Genomic DNA, 20,646 nt, shown 5'->3' on the forward strand with positions numbered 1-20,646 from the left:
TCGTCACCGAGGCCCCGAGGCTCCTCCGCGCCGCCGCCGCCGCTCGCCGGCCTCCCCTCCCCCACGCCCGCCCGTGGCTCGGAGCGAGAGGAGGAGGGGCTGGTGCATTCTCGCCGCTGCTCTTTGCAACCTGCGGGGGCCGGTGCATGCCCGGCGAGCAGCCGGGGCGCCTGCAGGTGCGTGCCACCCCCAGAGAAGGCGACCCTCCCACCCCGGCGCGGACCCGGGGGACTGCAAGCCGCCGGCGGGAGAGCGGACGACAGCAAGCAACAAAGGCTGCAGCTGGGGCTGGCGCGAGGGGCCGCGGCCGCCGGGCTCCCAGCGCGGGCGGAGAGCGCGCCCTGGGAGCGGCGCGGGCCGAGCTGCGGCCGTGAGCGAGGCCCGGAGGGGAGACGCAGCGCCGCCCGCCGGACGCGGCGAGCGCAGGCCCCGGCCAGGATGCGCCGCCCGAGCGCCCGCGCGGCCCGGGCTCCCTGCGGGCGCGACCCGCGCTGAGCCGAGGCACCGGCTCGCACCCCCGACTTCGGACGGCACTCCCCAGCGCCCCGGCCCACCCGGAGAGAGGCGTCGGCCCCCGGAGGCCCTCGTCGGCCGGCGCCTGCCGCCGCTGCATGGCTGCGACCCGCCGAGCGCAACGACGTGGCCGCTGAGACCCGGTGCCCCCAGACGGCCTGGCTGACCCGGTGAGTTGCGCGGGGCGGGGCTGCGCCGCGGGCGCGGACGTCCCGGGCCCTGGGCGCTTGGGGGTCCCGGTTTCCCCCGCGTCCGCCCCTCTCCCTCCCACTCACAACTTGTCCGGCCGGCCAGCCCGAGCGCAGGCTGGGGGGCGGAGGTTGGGGTTCGGCCGGGGACCTGGGCGGGGCGGATGCCAGAGAGGAAAGGTCACCCCCCCACACCTTGGAGCCAACAAAGGTAGCGGCTGCGCCGTCCGATCCTGCCCCGGGGGCCCGTGCGTCTCGAGGGCGCTGCGAGGGGGCACCCAGGAGGGGACAGCCTTGAGGGCTACAGGGGGACCTCAGCTCGGAGCGCGATATGGGTGGGCACCTGACCACGTTCTCGGGTCGTGCCCGCTGGGGCTGGACCGTGGCCGGGTCTCCCTTCCGGCCCGTGGTCCCAAGCCGATGACTCACGGGGGCCTTGGTGGGGGTGGCTGCGGCGACGTGACGTCACTGCCCGACCTCTGACGTCACCGGGGTTGCCATGGCGACGCGACTTGCCTTGACCCGAGGCCGGAGGGGGCGGGGTCGTGGTGACCAACGGGCAGAGCTGGCCGCTTTTGTAGTGCTGGAGGGGTGGGGGCTGACTCCTTCCCCCCACTGCAGTCCTCTGACCTAAATCCCTAGCGCCCCATGAGGTGGGGGAAGGGGCAGTGCCAGCTGTCCCCGCTGATGCTCCTCCCCCACTCCCACCAGGACAGGTGTTTAGAGCTTTGCCCATGCAGCCTGGCAGTGCCTGGAGGCTCTGGACTCCGGCAACTTCCTGCTGTCAAGGGAGAGGCTAAGGAGGCCACCCTGAACCCCACCTTGTACCCAGCCAGCAGGCCCAGAGCCCTGGGGACCCCCGGGGCTTCCTGCAGGCTACTTCTGCTTGGGAAAACGCAGGTGCCTTGCCTCCAGCCGGGGCGGGGGCAGGGGAGCTGCTGCCTGCTGCCCCTAGGAACCCGGGGTGGGGGAGAGTCCCCACTGCTCAGGCCCAAGGTTAGGGGCCTTTGCGGGGCCCCAGCTCCTGGCCCACCGCTCTCCTCTCGGTGGGAGAGCATTTGATGAGCCCCGCGCGGTGACATGAGGTGCCCGGTGGGCAAGGCCAGCCCGTGAGGGTCAAGGGCTGGATAAAGTGTGTGTCTGCCAGGGCCAGCTTGGCCTGGTGTCGGACGCCAGCCCCGTCTGCCCCACCTCCCACCCCCGCCGCTGCCCTGGTCCCTGCAGAGGCTCGGAGAAGCCTCCCAGCCGGGACCTTGAGGCCGCTGGCTTTGTGATTCTTCCCCTGAGCCATTGCTGCCGGTGTCGGATGTGGGCGACACTGCCGGGCTGACATTTCTAGGAGGTTTGAAAACCGGGTCACTGCTTCGGCAGCCGGGGTGGGGGGGTGGAGGAGCAGGGGTGCGTGCGTGTGGCGGGGTCCTTTGGAGGAGCCAGGCGCCCTGGCCCCGTGCAGCCTGCCTGTTTCCGGTCCTCCCCGGCTCTCTGGCTGGAGGCACAGGTCAGGGAGTATATGGGGGGCGGGGAGCGGCGGTGGCAGGGAGATGGCCTCCCAGCTGAAGCTGTGTCGTTAAACACGCAGGCTTCCAGGGACAGCAGATGGGGGAGTGCTGCCTCTCGAAGCTTCCCAGTTTAGAAACAAACCCCAAGCGCGCGCCAGAGATCCGAAAACACAGGCGGTTGGAGGCCCTCCTTCAAGTATTTACACTGCCACAGCCAAGGCGGGGAAACGCCGTCAGAATTGGGCGATTCCTTCTGCTCCCTCCCCCTGGCTCCCTGGGCTCAGCGAGGCAGTGCCAGCTCCCCCTGTGCCAGGCTTTTTTTTTTTTTTTTTTTTAGGATATGACGGCTGACGTGCTGTAGCCCATTTTGTGGATGACGAAACTGAGGTCCAAACAGACGAGCTGATGGGCCACAGCTACAGAGGCTTGGCCCTGCAAGGCCCTGCCTGGAGCCCCTGGCTCTCCCCATCCCTTCCCTGGGGGGGGGGGGAGAGAGAAGAGGCGTCCTCACTTGTGAGACAGGGGGTCCATGTAGGCGACAGGGGCTGCTGGCTGTGGAGGGAGTCGGGCCCCACCGAGGTGCTTCGTCCACACCACTTCTGCCCTGACCTTGCGGCCAGCCCACCGCACACCCCACCCCTGTGGAATGACGCCTGCCTGCCAAGAAGGGCTGCACGTGTCGCCTGCTCCTCTGGACTTGTTTGGAGGGGATGGCAAGGCTGCTGTCACCCAGCCCGGGGAAACCCCCCCCCCAACCCTGTCATTCAGCTGGTGGGAACAGGCAGTGGCACCTGTGATGGGTGTGGCTTCCGACCCAGCTGGCAGGCCCTGGGGGAGCTTCGAGCTGCTGGTGCTGTGTGACTCCAATGGGCTGGCTGCCTACCCTTGTGCCAGGGGTGTGGGGGCCCTGCACCCTGGAGCCTAGGTGGCCTCAGCCCCTTTGGACATCTCCTCTGTCAGGGCCATCCCCTCTTCCAGGTTGTCTGCCCCACCCCCCAGTAATCCTTCTCAGGGCCTAAGCTCATCCACCCTCTGTCCCTCCTGAGCTCTGGGCTGGGCAGCTCAACCCCCTTGGCAAGAAACCCCAGGCTCCCTGGCGACGGGCAGTGGCTCAGGGCCGGGCTCTGCAGGGCGCTGGGCCCTGAGTCCCCCTCTTGCTGGCCGTGTGACCTTGGGTGAGTAGCTTCCCCTCTCCGAGCCTCAGTTTGGAGAAGGAACTGGCGGTGGCACCTGCTGCCCTGGAGTGAGGCGAGATTCGGTGAGGCCTTGGCACCCCGAGATCCCTGTTCTGGGGGCGCAGGGAGCCCCATCCTCAGAGTGGGGCCTGCAGTGCCTTGAGCCAAAGATCAAAGGGGGCCCACCCTTCCTGCTGTCTCCGCCCCGGGGGGCGCCTGCCACAGAGCCCCCTCCCCAGCCTCCTCCTCTGGCTCCTCCTGCCTTCCTGTCCCTCCCAAATGGGGGCGGAAGCAGGGGGAGCGAGCAGCTCGCATTCAGGCACGGTAATTCAATCGCCCGGCGATTCCTCCGGGCTGGGCGGGGGTGAGAACCGGGAGGCGCACAAAAGGGCGGCTTTATTACCTCCCGCGGCGGGGAGCCGCCTTCATTGTGTTAACCCATTTGCGTGTCAAGAGCTATTGTGCACTTGCGCGGCCCGGCGGCCTGTGCGAGCCGGGCCGGGCCCAGGGAGGAGGCTGCAGGCCTCGCTGCTGCTGGCCGGTCACCTCCGCGGGCGCCGCCCGCTGCCCCCATTGGTTGCTAAGTGATTTGCATCTAAGGTAATCACTTTTATCTCAGAAGGATATCGACTATAATTATAAGCTACTGACATCTTTTGAAATCTGCCTAATGACTATTTTAGTCTGCACCGGGCTAGGGCTGGGAAGGGGGGGTGGATGGATTCCTTCTGGCTGGACCACTCATGACTTAGTGGGGCAATGTCTGAGTGCCTACTGTGTGCCTCAGACAAGACAGGGTGCGCACCAGGGGAGCTTGCATTCTGTGGGCACCATTTCAGAGACTGGGAAAGGGAGCACACCCCCCGCCCCCAGGAAGGAGCCACCGGGCCAGGAATTGGCTGACACGTGGGTCTCTGGACCCCTTGAGCCGGGTGCAGGCCTTTGAGACGGCACCAATCTGGAATGTTCCAGGATCCGTGTCAGAGCCCTGTGAAATGCACCTGCTCATAGTACCCCCATACACCTTACTGAACAGGAAACGGGGGGTGGGGTGGGGGGGTACAGGAAGAGCGAGGCACTGCTCAAGGTCACATCCCAGGAGGGGCAGAAGAGTGACATCCGTTGGTGACCAGAGGTGTGCGGTGTTGGCCTGGGCCAGGAGAAGCGGGTGACAGGGCAGGCCCAGATTCCACTCCCCAATCCCCTCTTCCACCCTCTGTGGTTGGGTTCCGGAAGCACCCGGCATCAGTCTCGCGGAGACCCCGCCCACCCCACCGGCCACTAAGCAGGAGGCAGAGCTCAGGGCCAGCCCACGGCCCCCACAGGGCATCAGATGCGTCTGACTCACTGGGATTCTGGACAGAGCCCGAGAGGAAGAGGGGAAACCTGCTGCAGGTCACGAGGGCTTCCTGGCAGAGGGGCTCTGGCTCTGGGCTCTGAGAACCCAGTGGATCTGCCCAGCGTGGCGTGATTGGGGGAGTTCAAGACCCCAAGGGCATGGCCGGGGAAAGCCGGGGGAGCCTTGAATGCCAGGCTGAGGCCCTCGCGTGGTGCAGGTGCTGGAGGTGGGGGTGGGGTCGGCAAGGGGCTTGGGAGTCTTCCGCTGAGTCCCTTTACCCCCTAGGTCTCAGTCTCTCTTCTGTGCAAGGGGGTGGGAGCCAGGATGAGCTGTGTGAGCCTGGGGCCAGTAAGGAGACAGGGGCTTGGCTGAGCCCCTCAGAGCTGAGTGGGCCAGGCTCAAGCGCTGGCCCCAGCCAGTCTCCCCGCCCCAGCCGCAGCAGCTGTTTGGGGCCCTAGGGGCCCCGGCCATTGTGTAGGGGCCACTGAGGACAAAGGCCCCGGGGTCAGAGGGCGAGGCCTGGCTGACTGTGAACAGGCTCCCTGGGACAGGGACTTAATGGCACAGAGTTGGTGGGGAGGGCGGGGAGAGTGGGGGAGGGAGGTCCAGCCACCAGCTGTCTGTCCCAGGGTCTGTGCCAGGGCAGGGCCAGCTGCATCCCAGGCCAGGCCTGAGCGTGGCACCGCGGCTGCAGCGTCCGGGTGCCCCGTCTACCTCGGAGGGCAGCTGTGTGGCCTGGCAGTCAGCGGGCCAGTGGGCAGTAAACAGGAACAGCTATTTTTACTCCTTGTGCATCCGTTCATTGAGAGAGATTCACTGCTCCGCACCAGGCTCCCTGCCAGCTGCTGGGGACACGGAGATGAACGGGCCCCCGTAGCCTCGAAAGGTGGCGCGTACCGAGGGAGAGGCACCCGTGCACAGCGGGCTCAGTGTGCAGCCCTCGGGCCAGGCGCAGAGCCACACGGCTGGGGGCCCATGGGGACCCTGCCCTCAGGCCTCCGTCTGCCAAAGCACACGGGGAGTCAGGTGGGGAGGCCAGGGGAGGCTCCCTGGAGGAGGAGGCACTGTAATAACTGGATTTTTTTTGGACTTCTTTTCCAACATCTTGGCCCATCATGAGAATCACGGGACACTGCTGGCCTCGGCAAGGTGCCAGCCCAGGCTTCCTGCTTCGGCATTTTTCTCTCTGGCTTAATCCTCACTCTGAGAAGGGTGTTTTTGGCCCTGTTGCATAAATGAAGAAGTCGAGGCTGGGGAGGGGCGGTGGGCCAGCGGTGTGGCTGCCGTGGGAGGATCCCCCCCCCCCCCGCCTCCACCGCACCCCACACTCAGTCGCGTCCTTCGCAGAATGTCAAGGATGGCAAATCTGTGGCAGACCTGGCTTGCCCTACACCGCTGTGCCCTTGGCAGACATTGCCAATCAATTGCTGCCCTCTTCCCCTGCTGAGCTCCTCCTCTGACCTTGGGCTCTTTGCAGGGCTCTGGGCAGGCAGCACCAATCAATCAGCAGGGCCTGGGAGCTGAAACTGGTTGCCTGCTGGGCCTCCCTGAGCTCCGCCGTCCCTTGTCCACTGGTACGTGGTTCAGAAGACCCGGGTACCCACATAAGAGATTCTGGGGGAACCCCTGAGGACGTGAGTGGGAGCCACTGAGGTGTGGGAGTCAGTTACCTTCTTCCGACTCCCAGAGAGATGTGTGCCTATCCACGCACGTTCCGACGCCCACAGCCCGGGTGAGAACAGGTAGCACTTGTTGAGGTCCGTGAGAGCGAGGTCCCTCCTGGACCTCTTCTTGTTCAGTGCTGTGCACAGTACCCACAGCATGCTGTGTAGACCTCCCGGGCGAATCCTTAGCCCATTTTAGAGATGAGGAAACTGAGGCTCACGACGGGGAAGCAGAGGAGGGCTGTGCACTTGCCAGGTGGCTGAGCTGGCATCAGACCCAGCTCTGGGGCGGGGTGCTGGGTAGCAGGCTTGCAGGGAGAGGGCGAGGCTAGGGACCTTCTGCACGGAGGGAACAGCATGAGAGGCAGCTCAGAGGCAGGCAGTGGAGGGCCAGCGTGAGGCTGGGTGTGGCTGGAAGGTGGAGAGGCGGGACTGTGGAAGACGCCATGGCAGTGGTCTGAACAGAAAACGAGGAGGTCTCACGTGGGTGTCGCCATTCAGCATCTCTGCCAGGTCAGGATCCCGCCGCGAGCTGTGGCCTAGAGCCGTGCCTGGTGGCTCCAGCAGGCAGGCGTCCAAGAAGTGCTCACTGAGGGAGATGGTGACCGGCAGGCTTCTGGGCAGGTGCCTGGGGCGGGGCTTCCCTGCCTGCAGGACCCCTCTCCGTGCACCCTTCCCGTGACCACCATGCGTGGCGGGCCCAGCGCTTGGGGGGATGAAAGATGAAGGTGCCTGACCATTTTTTAACTCAATAAAGGGAGAGACAGGCTGCAGGCCGGAGATATAATTAGTTCGCAGCAGTGGCGCTTTCTTGATTTAGCTTCTGAGAGAACAAGACAAGGATGTTATACCCAATTAGCAGTAACATCCAGTCGGAGCCTCAATAGGTGAGATAACAAGCTATTTTTATGACTTTTCTTTCCCAGCCTGGAGGGGGCGGGGAGGAAGGGGGTATCGGGGCCTTATTCCTTTTCATCAGGGAACAGTTATTAGCGGTCTCAGGATTTCCCCAAGCCAAATGATGTGTTTGTTAACCCAAACAAGCCAGCCTTCTGGAGCAGCAGCTGGGGGGTGGGGGCATGGCAGGTGCAGGCCCCTTGTCCCCGTCCGTCCTGGCAGCCCTTTGAGAAGTTCACTGAGCCCACTGGCGTGGCAGAGGAAGCTCGGGCCCGTGGGCTGTTCTTGGGCTTATCTTGGTGCCCCTACCTGCTTGCAAGGGGACAGCAGCAGGCCTGGCCAGTTCCTCTCAGTCCTGGCCCCTGGCAGCCCTTCCTGACGCCACCCTCTGTCCCTTCTGCCAACTGGGCCAGAGGTTCTGGCTCCTTGGCCTTGAACCTCGCCATTGCATTCTCCCCACTGGACCCCCACGACTGCTCGCACAACCCAGACCCAGTCTCTGGCCCACTCTGTCCACCCTGGTTACCCCCGCAGCCGGGGCACCCAGCACTGGCCAAGTCCCCACTGAGCAGGGTAGCTCTGCCAAGCCCCAGCCCAGCGGCCTGGCCGCGCTCCGACTCCTGGCGAAGGCTGGGGGATGCCCAGAGAGGGAGCTGGCAGGGCTGCTGGGACACCCCAGCAGCCGGGCCCCGAGCCCGGAGCAGGTTCCTGGGCCACCGCCCACCCCGCAGAGCCTCCTCGCACCCTGTCCCGTGTCCCGTCTCCCTGCCAGTGTGCAGCCCCGCGCTCTCACTTCAGACAACTGACAAACCCAGCCATGCAAAGTGGGAGTTTAATTGCAAACAGTTTTGATGGATCATGGGCCCATCTGTGCCACCATATGCAAAAGAGAAAAAAAATTTCCCCTTTTTTTTCCCTCCCCGCCCTGCTCCCAAACTAACTCCAAAAGGAAAAACTGCCAAGGGTTTTCTGGCTGAGCTAGGCACAGAGCTGGGACGCATCCTCGGGGCTTCCTGCGGGTGAGCCTGGCGAGGCCAGAGGGCCAGCTGGGGGGAGGGGTGAGAGGGTCCCTACCCCGAGGTGAGAACCTCACACAGCAGCTGTGTTGGCCTCTGTGCACCGGGTCCCCACGCGTCCCGGGCCTTTCCACACGTGAAGTTAAAGGACTGTGGCCACGTTCGGGATGCCGCCTGCACGGGCCTTGGCTTGGGGCAAGCCCTGCACGGCGAGGCTGGGTGGCTGGGAGGGTGTGAGCTAATGGTGCAGGGGTTACAGTGAGGAGGGGCGTCTCTGTCTTTGATGCAGGAGAAGCCCCTCTTTCCAGGGGAGCCTCTCGCCCTGGTGCCCAGCCCGGCGGGGTCCCTCAGGGTGGGCTGGGCTCATTGCGGGGAGGGGTCTGGGAGGTTTCACCTCCGCAGATACCTGCTGGGGTGTGAGTCTCACGCCAGCTCATCCCAGCTGGTCAATGCACACGCTGCACCTCTCGCTGTCTGTGCCTCTGTTTTGTCATCTGTAAAATGGGCACAGGTTGTCAGCGGGATAGTGTCCATGAAGGGCTTCCCTGTTGGTCCGGCATCGCTTCTGCCGCCCAGATGTGGCCTTTTGCTGTCTGTTCCGGGAGGAAGGGGGCCTTTCCCAGACTCTTGAACAGACCCCTGGCGTGTGCTGAGTGAACGGCGATGGGTACCTGAATGTGTGTGGGCGGTACGGGGAGCTGTCGGGGAGGGATTGGGACCCAGGCTTGTCAAGAATTCGGTGCTTTCAATCCCTTTCTCACTGGGGTCTACACTGCCCTGCGACCTGCAAGGCTTGTGAATCCCATTCTACAGGTGAGGAATACTGAGGCTCAGGGGCTGATAGGGTGCTCTCAAGGTCATGCCACCCAGCAGAGGCCAGAGCCGGAATCGGAACCGTGGCCTGGGCGACTCCAAGCCCCTAGTCGTCCTCGCGTTGCAGGTGACGAGAGTCTGGCGCGGCCGAGATCCCACAGCCGGCACCTGGGGAGTCTCCTGCCCTTGCTGTGCACGAGGGCCTCGGCCCCTCCCTCCCCGTCAGCTTTATAAACTGGCAGCACGGTAGGTGCCAACCAGTGCCTGAGGCCCCGAGCCTGGCACTTGGCACAGCCCGCCCGCAAGGCAGCAGGGGAGAGTGGGGCATGGGCACCGCCCCCAGGACCCAGGCAAGCCGGGCCAGGCGCCAGGCAGCCCGTTTCCCGCCCCCGGGTGAGCACCAGCTCCCGCGGTCTGCACTGGAACTATCAGAAGGGAGCGTTCGCTCGAGGCCGACGCCAGGTGCACGTGGAGCTGTGTGAACGCCGATCGGGCCTGGGGTCCTGTTGCTCCGTCTCACGTGTCAGGTGGTGTTGCTCCGTGTTGCACGTGTTCATGCAATCGCTGTGAACGTCACAGGGGGACTCCGCGGCGTTCCTGGCTCTGGGGTGGCGCACGCGGGGCCCGGGGCCGGGGATCTGCCTTGTGCTTGGAGAAGGCTCAGGCTGCGGGCGAGAAATGAGAAGGAACTGCTGGTGGGAAGGTGGGGCCCGGAGCCCGCCCACTCCACCTCCTGGAATGACAGCTTCAGTCACCGCCAGCACACCGTGCACTCAGCGGGCCTGTTTGCCCATCTGTGGGCTGGGGGATGCTGCCCAGTGGCCAGGCTTCCAAGCTTGCTGGGGCTTAGGGGTATCCTGCGTGTTTTTTCCTCTGCGTATGGTGGCTGCGTAGACCCTCTGAAGGCCGGCTGCCCCTCTGAACAACCGGCAGTGTGAGGCCTGGAGTCCCTCACTGGAGTGGCCCAGGGCAGCCATAGGATGATGGAGCCAGCACGCCCCAGCTGTTTGTGAACAGTTGCTGCTGTCATCCCATGGCCTGCATGTGGGCTGGGGACGGCACCAACAGACAGGGACCTTGCTAGATGGAGGGCGGCTGGATTGTTCTAGAAGGAGGTAGAGGTGCTGCTGCCCACCCTACCCCACCCCCGGAGCTGGGACTGCAGGGTAGGACGGAGGAGGGAGAGGCTGAGGACACAGCTGGCCACGCCGTGGAGGCTCCTGCCCGCCATGCCTCCCCTCACTGACTTCCGGCCAGGCCCTGTGTGGCCTCCCGGAGGCCTCTGACAGCCTGGGAGGACTGGGTATGTTGTCATAGTGCCCACTGCACAGATGAGGAACCTGAGGTCACACAGCTGGGAGGTGGCAGGGTGGGGAGGGGGGCTGGAAGTGAGATCCACAAACCTCCCCCGACCCCCCGACCCTGAGTTATTCCTCTAAAGTCCTTGCTGCTTTGCACACCCTCCCCGGGGCCCCGGCTCTCTGTGAAAGGGTCATCTGAGGCCGGGCCGGCTGGCCAGGGACACACTGGGCTTTGTGTAGGCTCAGGCCAGGCAGGGCAGCCAGTGGAGAGCGGACAGGGCGGTGTGGCCCAGCCAGCCCGGGACAAATGTGCAGAGTGGGAATAGAGGCCCCTTTGTGCAGCTCTCGGGCTGGGGGACAGGCGCTGCCAGCTGCCACCCCTGGGACTGTGCCCTTGCTGAGGGCTTCTGGCTGTCCCCGGGGGACCAGCCAGGGCCCTACCATCGTCTTCCGTGTGTGTCTTCCTCTTGTTTCCACCTGCCAGGCCCCGCTAAGCTAGTTCACTGCAGGCCTACTGTGTGCCAGCCCTGCAGGTGGGGAGGTCGTAGCTCCAGGGCGTGGGTGACGACCCCGAGGTTCAAGGCGCGCAGCGACCCGCGACGCTGGCCGTGGGCTGTGCACGGGACTGCCCTCCAAGCCCTTTCTCTCCCTGGCATTAGCTGTACACTGTGCCTTGCTGGTCTTGGCCCCAGGACCCAGAGTTCAACTCCAGGTGCGGGGGGGTGAGCAGAGACAGGTGCTGGGGGCTGGGATTCCTGGGCCTCTCTGGTGACCTCTGGAAGGCTGCAGGCTCTCTGAGTTCCTGGACAGGCGCGTGGCGTCCATCCCACCCCTGTGTCCCAGCCTAGAGGCCTGGTGAGCGTGCCCCACCCATTCAGCGCTCTCTGAGCCTTCATGTCAGCTGAGAAGGGAAGTAGAGTGGGACCTGCCCCCCCCACCCCCCGCCCAGGGCCTTGGACCCAGGCAGGTGACCGCCAAGCCAAGGCAGTGGGCAGGCGGCAGGCAGGGCAGTGCAGGAGCAGGAGCAGGAGGAGGAGGAGGAAGGCTCTCATTGGTCGCACCGCAGCCCCATTCTGCAGACCAGTAGCTTGAGGGTCAGGTGGCGAAAGGGCTTTGTTAAAGGCCCCAGGGTCCCTATAGCTTCCGGGGAGGCCCAGCCCTCGGCCTCTTCCTGACCCCCACCCGCCCAAGCCGTCTACTGCAGATGTTGACTGAGTCCCCTCCGTGGACCCAGCCCCGTGGAAGACCCAGACCACACTTGGGAGCCCCCGAAGGCCATTGGCTGCCTCCTGTGTGTTCTGGCACCCTGGGAGGGTTTGCACCTGCTCCGTGTCCCCCTCCTCTGTGCCTCTGCTCAGGCTGGGGCTGCCACCGGGTGTGCTCTGCCCTCCCGTTGCCTAGCACTAGTGGCCCCACGTGGCACCTCTGCAGGGTGAGGGTCTCAGAGCCTGCTTGCCGGCCCCAGCGCCCACCCGTGCCTTTCTTGCCCTCTCCCATGCTCATCCTGCACAGTGGGTGCCCAGTGGGCATTCAGGGCAGTCTGAACCACAGACGCCAGCCCAGCCTCACAGGCCTGCTCCCCCCGACCTCCCACCAGCAGGAGAAACAGACCCAGACAGGGCCCTGCCCACTGTGTCCTTCAAGTCCGCCCAAGGCGGGGCAGCCGGGTTCCGGGTGAGTGAAGAGGCCCAGAAAGCCAGAGCCCAGCCGAGGTCAGGGGCCCAGGGACCCTGTGACCCTCAGACCCGGGCCACCCTCTCCAGGTTAGACAGCGCAGGTGCAGCAGGTGCGGCAGGGCGGCCAAGCAGGTAACGCAGTGCAGACGGGGCCTTGGTGCTTCGCGGGCAGCCAGGTGGCTTGGTTTTCCCAAGAGAAAGCAGGCAATGAGGGTTCAGGTGGAAGTTTAGTTTTTCTGTGATTTAGCAAGATGTGTGTGGGCAGCACCGCAGCCTTCCAGGGTACGGGATTGTCTAGGTTGGGGTGGGGGTCCCGCAACGGCTCGGTTCCCCACCCCCAGCCAGCCAGAGCCCCCCGAATCCCAAAGCCTTTCCCTGAAGCCCTCGAGACACCCCCAGCCGCCTCCTTCCCCGCCAGAGGCAGGAGGCAGGGCCTGAGCCTGCCGAGGGCACCACCCAAATAGCTATAATCAGCAGCCTCGCCAAGACTTCAAACTCACCCAATTATCCTGCAGGGGAAAAAACACAAAATGAAAACAAATTAACATGTTTGCATAGAAGCCGCCGCGGCAACACACACAGACGCGCGCGTGTACTTGCTGGCGCGTGCCCCGGCGAGGCTGGGAGCTGCTGCGGCCGCCCCCTCCCTAGGCCTGGCACCCACCTGGCCCGAGAGGTGGGAGCAGTGCCCAGTCACCAAACTGCTCCCCCTGTCCCCCAAGCCTGTCTGGGCCCCACGGCAGCCTGCCACGTTCTGGTTTCAGTCTGGCAAGTGCACAAAACTCACCGTGGGCCTGAATCCCACCTCCCTGGCCTGTGAGAGAACTCTTGAGAGCACAGAGAGGTTTGTGGAGCTGCCCAAGGCTGCACAGCGGGCAAGTGGAAGACTTAGCTGGGGCTTTGTAGTTCACGCCGTAGCCCCTGCGTCTCCTCCGTGTCTCCCTGTTGCCTGTGGGTGAAATGTCAAGGCCTTGGCCCCTGGCACCCCCAACCTGTGTCTGTTCCTGCCTCGGCCCACCGCCTGGGCCTTCCAGTCCCTGCTCCACCTGTCCCCAGCCCTGTGGCTTCTGGGCCTCTTCTCCTAGGACTTCTGGAGTCATTGGCTCTGGCCCAGATGAGGGGTCATGTGCACAGGGTGTGGTCCCTGCACCTGCAGTGGCCGCAGCACCCCCACTGCACAAGGCCGGGCTCCCTGCTCACCAGCCCCTGCTGGGTGCCCTGGGCCTCCACACCAGGCCATGCCCTGTGTACCAGAAGCTGCTGGTCCTGGGGAGGCCCGGCCTCCCTGGGTGTTCAAAGGATAAAGGACGAGGAGGAGCTGGGGTTTAGGTGTCGGCGCTCAAGGCTCCCCAGCCCTGGACTGCAGGGGCCTCCCCCGGCCTCACCCCCTTGCTACCACGTGATGGCAACCAAAGGGCTTCCTTGCACTGATCCCTCCCTGCCACGCTGGCCTGGCACGGTGAGGGCTGGGGTGGGCCCTGCTGCCTCGGGGTGGGGGGGGACGTGCAGGTAACTGCTCTGCGCAGGCGCTGCCTGGGCGACCCCTCGCTGTGGCCGTGGAGGCAGACGTGGCTTCCAGTTGCGTTCCTCAGGGGGAGGAACAGGTCCCTGTGGGTTCGGTGACCACGGCCGGCTCTGCCCTGGAGGAGCAGGGCTGGAGTTCAAGCGGAGCTGCTGGTTGGGGCTTCCCCTCGGAGCCACGCTGCCTGTCGGGACCTGGACAGCGAGGCCGCAGGGTGACCCCTTCAGGCCTAAGGTCGTGTGGGAGACTGAGTACCCTTTTAGCGCCCCCAGCGCCCGCTTGGCCCGGCCGTGCCTTAGAGCCCAGGAGAGCTGAGTTCAGGTCCAGGCCCTTTTGCTCTCTGAGCCCTGCTCCCTGGCGTGGGACTCTGCACCCTGAGGGGTGCGTGCAGGGCCCCCACGCGGGCCATCTTCTACTGCTTTCCCAGGCCACAGCAGAGAGCTGGACAGGAAGTGGAGCAGCCGCGTCTTGAATTGTCAGCTCTGCAGGTGGCAGCTTTCCCCGCCACGCCACAGCGCTGGCCCCTGCAGAGGGGTTTGTCAGGCCAGGGTGGGAAAACTGTGCTGGGACACAGGGTGGGGCGGGGACTGAGCCCCTGGGCCATGGGAGGGGCTGGGAGAAGGAAAAGCCTCAACCCAGTTCTCCTTTTGTTCCGATGATATTTACTTAACATTTAGTATTTTCATAGTCATTATTTACTTGAAAGGCAGTGGGAGAGAGATGCACACGCGTCTCCCATCCAGAGTGGTGCTGTGGTGGAGGAGCAGACACTAAACCAACGGTCAGCGAGGGAATTTCAGAGTGGCCGTGACGGTGAAGGCGGATGAGAGGTGGTCAAGGAGGGCTTCTTGGAGGAAGCGATGTTTGAGCTGAGGTCTGAATGAGTCAGAGCTGGGGAGGGCGTGTTGGGGACAGTGCAGCAATGCAGTGTCCACAGGTGGCTGTTGAGTCACACAGGGAGGTGAGAACCGAGATGTCCTCATCAGTGTAAAATCCGCCTTGCATTTTAAAGGCTTTGGATTAGCAAATTCTGAATACTGATTACAGATGGAAGGGCCAGCCCGTGGGAGGTACTGGGTTGGAGCAGAGTGTGAATGACACCACGTGGCTGTGGCTGCTGGGGAACCTACACCTGGGGCTTGCCCCGTCACATGTCTCCCCTGGACAGTGCTCCTGTGGGGTATCTGGGGAGACACATGACATGTGCAAGGCCCTGGGGTAGAGGTTACCCTGTTAAAGGGCCAGGAAGAAAGCCAGTGCGGCCAGCAGGGTTAGCCTGGGGAGAGGGACGTTGTGGCCCCTGGGTGGGGAGGGGTTTCAGGCAGGACGCCCGCGGACATCGTTAGGGATGCACGGAAGGGGGTGGGTGTTGGGTTAAGCTGCTGCTTGGTACGCCAGCATCCCGCCAGCATCCCGTCTCGGAGTGCTTGGGATCAAATCCTACCTCCACTTCTCTCCCAGCTTCCTGCTAATGAGAGCCCTGGGAGGCAGCTGGTGATGGCCCTTGTCACCTACACAGGGGAAACCCGGATTCAGTTCCAGTCTTGGCCCAGCCCCGGCTATTGTAGGCTTTTGGGGAGTGAACCAGCTGATGGAAGATCTCTATCTCTTCTTGTCTGTCATTCTGCTTTTTTTTTTTTAAGGTTTATTTATTTGAAAGGCTGAGTTACAGGGAAAGAGGGAGAGACAGATATTTCATCCATTGATTTATCCCCAAAATGGCTCCAATAGCCAGGGCTTGGCCTGGCCAAAGCCGGGAACCAGGAGCTTCATCTGGGTGCAGGACCCAAGCACTTGGGCCGTCTTCTGCTGCGTTCCCAGGTGCGTTAGCAGGGGGCTGGGGTCCCTGCAGGATGCTGGCATCACTCTGCCTCTCAGATAAATAAATGGGGCTCCCCAAGAAGCCCACCGCTTGCTGGAGCTCCAGGATTTCAAGGCCTCTGGAGCTTCCCCCGCCTCGGTGGCTGTTCCTACCACAACGGGGAACTAGCCAGCTTCCAGCCTCCCAACTGCAGGAGTGTGAACTCCTAGGGAAAGGAAACCAGACGAGGCTGCGTGCACACCGGAGAGGAGTTAGGAAAGCACAAAGCAGACAGGCTTCCCAGGGAGAAGTGCAGCCTGGCAGCCGGGCTGGGCTGGGCCCTGGTTGGAACCCGGCCATCTGGCTGCCGCACGGAGCCCCACGGCAGGGCGATGTGGCATGAGCAGGGGACGGCTGGCGACGGCCACGCGTGAGGGGCGTGTGTGGCTCCCATCAGAGGTTCTAACAGGTGGCGGGGTGATGTGGCATGAGCAGGGGATGGCTGGCGACGGCCATGCATGAGGGGCGTGTGTGGCTCCCATCAGAGGTTCTAACAGGTGGAACGTGTGAACTGCAGGGTGCTGAAGGTGTTGGGCTGAGCCCTGCTGCTGTCACCAGGCCAGGGTCTTCCCAGAAGGCTCTGCTCTTTCTGCCGCAGCCTGACCCCTGGCCCTCCCTGCCCCCCACTAGGAAGCCTTTGTTGACCTTGGCTTCAGGCTTCTGGTCCAGGCCAGACCTCGCCAGACTCTTCTGCCCACTCCATCCTCAAACATCCTCGGTCTTCCTCCCCCGCTCCCCTCTGGGTCGGACCCTCAAGCCCTGACTGTCCCAGGCCCACCTCTTCCGCTAGGCTGTTTTTGCAACACCCTGCCCCCCTCCCCGTTCCCTCCTGGCGATGGCAGCCATCGCGTCTTTGTCCCCAGCGCGGGGTGGGTTAAGTGAGGTGACGTCTGCAAAGCGCTCAGACCCGTGGGGAACACTAAAAATAAAACCCAGCTCTCCGTATCACTCTTACTATCAGGTCCTCGCTGCCGCTGCCTGGCTTAACCCTGAGCTGAGGGTGCAGGGCTGGGAACTGGGTGGATGGCGGGGAGGGCTGGCAGCACGAGGACCCTTGCCCTAGGTCTTGCCATGGTCCCTCTCCCAGGGAACTCCTCTCCCTGGAGTCTCCGGCAGCGCCTGCCCCTTTGGTCTCCATTTACCAATTACTAGTTGGTTCCTGGACCCCCTTGCAAAACCTGGGGTGTGTGTGTTGGGGGGGTTGCTTTCTGCCAGCCGTGGTGTCACGGCGCTGATAAGTGAGCAGGACCCCACATAGCTTCATTCCTCCCAGGATGAGCGGAGAGAGCTGGGTCTAGGCATTTAGATTTGGTCCCCGCCAAGGCTCATTTCCATGAAAGTCAACCCCGCCCCTCCACTGCCTCCCTAGGATCTGCCCTCAGTGGGCGTGGTTCTGAGAGGACTAACCCCTGTTGCCTATGGCAACAACAGCCCCTCCCTATCAGACTGGGGGGGGGGTGTGCCCTGCCCTGAGCCCCACTTGTTCACAGGAAGTGATCTCCCCGCCTGGCAGTGCACAGAGGGGTGCCCTCCAGTACCCAGGAGGGTTTGTTCCTCAGCCCACAGCTGCATCAAGGTCTCCCCACTCCCCAAAGGGTGTGTGCACGTGTGTGCGGTCCCTTGCTTGAGACCCCTGCCCCTGCCTTCTTCCCTGTCTGCCTCCTCCTTACCTGCTGCTGTGATCAGAAACAAAGCAGTAATGGTTAGTAACCGACGCTGGCAGCTACCACGGTGAGCCTGGCACTCTGTCTGCACGGGTCGGGGTAAGGGGTTAACCTCTTCAGAGGAAGAACCAGGCTCCGAGAGATGTGGGGATGTGCCCAGGCCGTGAGTTCAGGCCCTGGCTCCGGGCCCCTCCCCAGCGGTGCCTTCTCTCCTTGACACCTCCAGGCCAGATAGGGTGGCTGCATCCTGGCTACCCCTTGTCTCCTTGTCTTTCTGAAGATGTGTTTATTTGGAAAGTCAGAGTTACAGAGATGAAGTGAGAGATCCATTTGCTGGCTTACTCTCCAGATGGCTGCAGTGGTCAACACTGGGCCAGGCCAAGGCCAGGAGCTTCATCCTGGTCTTCCACTGGTGACAGAGGCTCCAAACAATCACGCGCTCTCTCGGGCCAGTAGCAGGGAGCTGGGTCACGGGCTGAACAGCCAGGGCTCAAACTGGCACACGCATGGGCTGCCAGGTTGAAGTTGTTGGCTTTACCCACTGTGCCGTTACACCAGGCCTGTTTCCTTGCCTTCTAATGACCCCTCTGATGCGTCCCAGCCTTTGGGGTCTGTTGCTGCTACAGCATCTAGGACAGGACTTGGCACACAGTAGGTGCTCAGTGGTCCTGCGGACTTGGGAAGGTGACAAAGGTCGTTGCATTCACAGCCTCTGCCCCTCCCCTTTCTCCCGGGCATCTGGAGCTGGCCGTGGTGCTGAAGGGTGCTGGGCCAGGCGCCCACCCCACACCCAGTAGGACAGTTCCGAGCCTGTCTCTTGTCCATCCTTCATTGGAGAGATGTCTCCCTACTGTGCACAGCCACCGGCAGCAGTACTGTGAGCCCCGGGGGGTGGGGTCAGAGCCTCAGGGGAATCCACCATCATATTTATCAGGCACCTGCTAGATCTTGGGGAAGCCCTGAGCAACCTGGGCTTCGGCTGAAGGGCAGGGAGGAGTTTAAGGGGCAGAGATCTGGGCAAGGCTTACGTGGGCAAAAGCCTCAGTGCAGAGGGGAGAGGCTTGTGCCCAGGGATGCCCGCCTGGGGCTCTGGCTGTCACCCAGAACTCACGATTGTCACTTCACGTTTGGGGCTCCTCCTGTGACCCAGAACTACTGGCATCTGTGACTGCAGTGCCCCCAGCCAGGCCCAGATGGGCTGCTAGGGACCAATCGCTGGGAAGAGGGACTGGATACGTTCTGTGCCCAGATTTGCATTTTACAGAGACCCCTGGCATGCAGGCTTTTGGGTGGATGCGGCGGGAACAGTGCCTCCTCCACCCCCAGCCTCTAAGAAAGAGAGTGCAAATCCCTTTCTGGTGCCTCGGCCCGAACTGCAGCTGCAGTGGGAAATAATCACTTTTCACAGGCCCCTTATCCGCAGCCAGCCCTGGGCCGGTTTAATCAGCGGTGGTGCTGGTGTGACTTGAAGATTCCCGGGCTTGAGAGATCAGGAGAGGGGTTAAAGAAAATTACCCTTGGCCTCCTCCATGCTAATGTAATCTCTAACCAGATCTGCCCAGCCGCAGCTCAAATTGCTTTTTAGATTAACATTTAATTATTAACAGGGTCCCCTGGAAGGCCTCCGGCTCTGAACAGGGATGGGGGAGGGAGCCGCAGGAGGGAGGTGGGGGTGGGCGCTACCACGGCTGCTGTGCAGAGGCAGAGTGGGGTGAGGCAGGGAGGGAGGGGTAGTGGAGAGAGGTCAGGAAAGGGGAGGGAGAGACAGTGGGAGATGGGAGGTAGAGGGGGTGAGGGGTGGGTAGAGACAGAGGAGAGGAAGAGAGGGACGCTGAGCCTCCCGTTGGAGGTCTCAGAGGGGCTGGGGCCGCGGCTGAGCTCCCAGATGCCCTGGGCGAGGGTGGGTTGGGGTCCGGCCCCTGGCTGTGAAGACGCGGTGGTTTAGAAAGGTGGCTGCGGGTCTGACCGCAGCACCCCCAGTCCAGTGCTATTGTCTTCCTGGAGCCTGGGTCTTCTCCTCTCCATCCATGGTGCCCCGCCCCGGCCAAACTCGTGGCTCTTCCCTGCCTTCAGCCTTGTGGCCAGGACAGTGTAGGGGGAAGGAGAGGTCACTCACAGCAGGGCGAGAGGGATGAGCTGAGCACTGGGAGTGGTGGCTTCTCCTTTGCCTGCTTCCTGGGGACGGACTCCCACTGGGCAGTCAGCTCTCCGCAAGGACTGCTGGGTTTTCCCAGCTTCCCATCCTGTCCTGCAGATTCTGAATCCCTGCGGACAGGGGCCGGCAGGCTGAGGACCGTCCCTGCGGCTCGTGCACAGAGGCACTCGGCTGAGCCTCCTCTCCTGGGCAGCTCCTCGTGACGTGGGCTGGCTGCCACCCCATCAAGTTTCAGTTAGGGAAACTTGAGGCTCAGAGAGGTGCTGCAGCTGCCTGAGGTCCCCGGGGCCAGCTCTCCTGTCCAAAATCCTCGTTCCGTGCGAGGCCGGCAGGGCCTGCCTGGGCCTGCCCCTCTGAGCCAGAGCTGGTCTTTGGCCTTGTGTGGGGCCGCAGGAGCCAGCGTAGGCAGCTCCAGGGACGAGGTTGGGGGGAGGGCCGGAGGTAGCACAGCCTGTGGCCTTCACAGGGTCACAGCCCAGCCTGGGTGCTACGGGAATGTCGGAGGCACAGGGGTGAGGCCAGAGATTTCCGCCTGCATCAGGGACTGGCATGCGCACTGGAGGTCAGGTCTGCTGGCGGGTGGCAGGACACCGTTTTCTTTGTGATTTCTCTAAACATTCATTGGAAAGGCAGAGTTCAAGATCGGTCTTCTTCTATTGTCTGGTTCCTCCCCAAATGCCTAAAACAGCCAGGGCTGGGCCAGGCCAAAGTCAGGAGCCAGGAGCTCCATCCAGGTCTCACGTGGGTGTCCGGAGCCCAGGCCCTTGAGCCGTCATCTTCCCAGGGCACATTAGCAGGAAGCTGGGAGGAGGGACCCAATCCCAGGCCCTTCAGTATGGGAATGTGGTCTCTCAAGTGGCGGCCTGGCCGCAACACCCACTCTCTCTGGTTCTTAGAGACAGAGAGGGTCCCCATCGCTTGTTCACTCCTCACACGTCTGAAACAGCCAGCACCAAAGCCAGGAGCTGGAACTCAATCCAAGTCTCCCACGTAGGTAGCAAGGACCCAACTACTTCACCATCACCGCTGCCTCCCATGGTGCACGTCAGCAGGAAGCTGGAGCCAGGAGCCTGAGCTGGGGATTGAACCCAGGTGGTCTGAGCCGCTTGATCAGCATCATCACCGCTGTGCCTAGTGCCCATCCCCGGAGGGACTTCTGTCCTCCCAGGATGTGACACAGGGGCGTCACTGTGCCCTGGGCTGCTGCCACCTAACAGCTGTGTGAGCTTGTGCGAATGGCTTCCCCTCTCTGCCTGCTTCCGCATCGGTGACACGGGGCCACTAGAGGGCTACCAGAACTGGCCACGGGGCCACTAGAGGGCGGGGGTGAGGGCTGAGGCTCAGGATGCCCGGGGCGCCAGGC

The 20,646-nt window shown here is 63.4% G+C and overlaps 1 protein-coding gene across 2 annotated transcripts in view; it reads left to right on the forward strand.

The window, feature by feature from the left end:
- Positions 1 to 551: 551 nt before the first annotated feature.
- FAM222A (family with sequence similarity 222 member A) overlaps positions 552 to 20,646 on the forward strand; it is a 44,536-nt gene continuing 24,441 nt past the window's right edge. Inside the window, exon 1 of one of the 2 annotated variants that reach the window (XM_002723975.5) lies at positions 552 to 683. The gene's annotated coding sequence lies outside the window, so the exon portion shown is untranslated. Of the gene's footprint in view, positions 684 to 2,542; positions 3,376 to 20,646 lie in introns of those variants that run through there. The other variant, XM_070065750.1, reaches the window with a different exon arrangement.

Source organism: Oryctolagus cuniculus, chromosome 21 (genome assembly GCF_964237555.1).
Source record: "Oryctolagus cuniculus chromosome 21, mOryCun1.1, whole genome shotgun sequence".
Lineage (NCBI taxonomy): Eukaryota > Metazoa > Chordata > Mammalia > Lagomorpha > Leporidae > Oryctolagus > Oryctolagus cuniculus.